We start from the raw sequence: 4,332 nt of genomic DNA on the forward strand, positions 1-4,332 counted from the left end.
CAAAACCTTGAATCATAGCCCTTTACAGGATTTCATTCATAATAAAATTGAATAATACAGGGCGTTTGAAAAAACTCCCTATTCACCATTTAATTTAAATGGTGAATAGGGAGTTCTTTTTCAAACACCCTGTATAAGTGTTTGACATAGCATATGCTTTGCTGAGCAACAGAGGCAGCCAGAGGGTGAGAGCTCTACCTTAGAACTTCTGCCTGAGGCCAGCCTCACCAAACATACTGGGTGTGGCCCCCACAGCTGTACTATTTCACCAGAAGCCAGCAGCAGATAAAAACGCCATCATTGGACCCAGAGCCTGCTTTGCTGAGCAACTTTTACCAACATGGATAGAGACATCTCATCATCACAAGGAAAAACCCCCATCTACTTCCCCAAGGACCTCATATCACCGCCCACCCCCATGAAGACCTGGGCTTTACCCGAGCAGTATCCGGAGGAGTCCTTATTTGTGATGATCTGGGAGGGCATAAAGACTGGGGCTAGACATTATGGGGAGGGAATTTGGGAGGCAGGTGGGGGAGGGGAATGGTAACCAAAAACTTGGCCCTTTTTATCTTGTGGAATTGTGCAATATAATAATTCTAATTCAGACAGCACTTTAAACACTCTGACACTACATCTGCCCTGTTGGCTTGCTGCAAATTGCCTTTTTACGTTTAATGTTTTAACTGTTTACTAATATTAGATGTGTTAGTAAACATGTCCTAAATGTTTGATTTATATATTTAAATTTCTATTTTTGTTATTTTTGAGTTGTTTGATAAGTACACCTGATGTTGTTCATTTTATTCTTTTTATTTGATCAGTCTGTTATGTTTTCTAATGTATGGTTGGCATTTTGCCATTATGTTGTAAACCGCTTTGAGTCCCCCCAGGGGTGAGAAAAGCGGTATAGAAATGCAGTAAATAAATAAATAAATAAATATGCTTGCATATCTTCCACTGAGCCCACTTTGTTTTATCATTAGTCACTGGAAGGTAAACACAGGCACTATGAACAAGCCTGGTTGCTGGGGCATGTTTATCTGGGAAGGGCAAGTGGATGGCTCATTCTTAACATGTAGTTTGATTCTCAGTCAGTAAAATAAACATATGCAACAGGAGCATGGATGCCATGCATCCATACAATCTAGTATTCCCAAATCACCTTAGTAAAATCTGTAAAGAAATTCAGAATGATCTTGTAAACCAATTATTTTTTCCATGCCACTAGTGCTCCTCTTTGAGATTTGAAACACCAGCTTGAACTACCTTAGATGTAAGCACCTTCCCCTTTACTTTGAAAAAAAATGAAGGACATAAAATCAACAAATAAATCAATAAACAGAGTCTTTTAGATTTTGGATAGGGATTGTTTTATTTTAAATCAATATATAAAGCATTGTAAAATGTATGCATTTTAAAGATTATTTTGATGATGGTGGTAGTGATATAATACAGCATATTTAAAACATTTTCTATTATGATCATTTTTTAGAATGGGTAATATATTGTATAGTTTTTTCAAAGTAATTGGCAATTCTGATATGCATGAACTGAGAGACAGACTTTGGTTTAAAGTGGGAGTGGAGGAACTGGGAGAGATCCTACCTTAAAAGGTTTGGACAAGGAGGCAAAGTTGTTGCTGTCGGTCATGCAGTTATCTTTGTTGTTCGGTATTTTAATGACATTATAATTTTTTACAGGGTAACCAATGGTGGCAACTATTGTTTCCCTGAGCTCTCTACATATAATGCCATACTCTTCAATATTTCAGCAACAAGAGCACATGGTCGAAATGGCAAAGGCTATAATAAGGAAGATGCCTGAAGAGGCTGCAGCAATTAGCTTTTGTCTGCTGGTAAGGCAGAATGCTATACATTCCTCTCCTCTCCCCACTGCTAAATTGAGTGCAAATTACTTTTGCACCTTTAATTCTTTTTGCCCCAATTTAAGCTGAGGACAAAAGGGGGAGGATAGAGAAACAGGTATGTTTAAAAAGCATGACATGCTTAGCATGTCAAAAAGTGGGATTAGTCAGGTCTCCTGAACAAATCATGGCAGTTAGATGGTATGCAATCTAATTTTAGATCATTCTGGGACATTAACAGTGTGTGTAAGGGGGTCAGTAAAACAGAATGAAAATAATGAAATCTGAACCACAGTGCTGCAGTCCCCATACATTTGAAAAATATCCTTTCGAATTTGTTGGAAGATGTTCAGCATCCGGAGAAGCCAGGTAGAGGGATAGTGGTGGGGTTTTCCCCTTGGCTCTCTGATAGTAGCCCTTTTGTAGGGTGCTTTCCCACTTCTACAGCGTCCCACATTGCAAAACTGGAGTGATGCTACAAGGGTTGGGTCTTGCCTAATTTATTTATTTATTTATTTTTCAAACTTATATGCCGCCACTCCCCTAGGGCTCGGAGTGGCTTACAAGAACCGGCTAAAATCAACAATTTAAAAAACATCTTTAAAACATCCTAAAAGCACCTTTTTAAAACATCAACAACAGAACTCAAAGGCCTGCCGAAACAGGTGTTACTCAGTCATTCAGTTCAGAAGGGATTTTGAAGCGAGGGCTTTCCCTCGCTCTCTGGTAGCTCCTTGGCTCTTAAAACTCTCAAATGTTACCATAGCACCATGTGGCTGGACCACTCAAATGTACAGGCTGAGCCCAATGTCGAATTTGGAGAATGATGAAGGGCTGCCATCTCACTCCATAGAGAGCAATTGTGAGAGGCTTGTAAATACATTTAAATGAATAGTTTGTTGTAGAGCTTCTGTTGAAACGGATGCAAGAGAGACCTGAAAGAAACAAGGCTAACTAACATATTATCTCTTGCTAGTGCATCTTTCCCTGATGTAATGGGGGTAAATTATACCTTGAGAAAGCATCAATTATCATCAATTACTCACATCTGAAACATAATGAGGATTACTGTGATGTTTTAATTAAGAAGTGGTTTTCCATTTTTTTAAAGCCTCACAGCATTCTTATAATTTAGAAAGCTAAGTGGTTGTCTAATGCATGCCAGAGAGAGATATTGATCATGTACTCATTCCAGCCTACTGATTTTGGTGAGTTATTGGCATAGGTACAGATTCTTTTAGTTTTGGAAGGAAATTGTGGAACAGCTACTGCAGTCTTTTTTGATGCATGAAAAATATCCATGAACATCATGGTGAAAGAATGTGAAAAGTAACTGAGAGTCATTTATATGCCAAATACTATTTCATTATGTCTGAAGACAGAGACTCTTATTACCATTCTTTGTAAACAATATTGGATGCTTCTTTCATCTGAAAAGCAGTGTAAAATGCTTCAAAAATAAAAAGCATAAAAACTTGAGAAATCACATCATGTAGATATGACAAGGAAGAAGAGTTCTGCAAGAGAGAGGATGTATTTTATTAGACCTGGAGAGCCCCTATGTGAGTTTAACATTGGGCTTGGGAAAGATTAAGCAAGTGCTGGGGAGTTGATGGATTTTGGTAGTTGTCATCCAAAGCACTACATTCCAAGCTCTAATATGAAGTTGCTGATTTGGATGTCCACAGTGGGATTTCTTGATTCAAGATAGGTCTTGAATCAGGTCATTGTGCATCTACATTGTAGAATTAAAGCAACTTGATGTTTCTTTTAACTATCATGGCTCAATGCTTTGGAATCATTGGAGTTGCAGTTGAACAAGGTTTAAGTTTGACTGACCACATGGCAAGTGGGCATGTCACCTGAAATAGTTCCATATATTTTTCACTCTTGTCTGTGGAAGCAGAGTATAACACCAGTGAACGACCGTGTTATTTCAGATGTATGTAAGAACAGCAGGAACAGGAGGCAGGGCCTGGGCTGTGATTGAGAGCCACCCTCCCATCCATGAAATGAGGACAGAAACTGTGTAGATAGCAGGGCAAAGGGATACTTTCTTGTTGAAACCAACTGTTAAAGTAATCAAGTTCTCAGCGTGTGCCAACCATGCCTATCAGCCATGTCAGCCTGCTCTGATGAATGCTGATCATACAGGCAAAAAACCAGAACATTTGTTCCAAATAATCTTAGCATTAAATATCAATGTAATTAAAGTTTCAGGATAGCAATGCCCAGCTTGTAATTAAAATGAATACTGTGACAAACAAAGATTTCCAGTATCAATTCACTTGTGAAATTCCTCATGTTTTTATATGCCAACTTCCCTCCAAAGAGGTCAAGGTGGCAGAAACAGTTCTCCCTATCGACATCACAACCAGCCAGGTGCATGGCTGTGACTAAGCTCACCCAGTGAGCTTCATGACTATGAAATTGAACATGTGTCACTATAGCTCTTAAATCAGGGC

The sequence above is a fragment of the Anolis carolinensis genome, chromosome 1 (genome assembly GCF_035594765.1).
Source record: "Anolis carolinensis isolate JA03-04 chromosome 1, rAnoCar3.1.pri, whole genome shotgun sequence".
Taxonomy (NCBI): domain Eukaryota; kingdom Metazoa; phylum Chordata; class Lepidosauria; order Squamata; family Dactyloidae; genus Anolis; species Anolis carolinensis.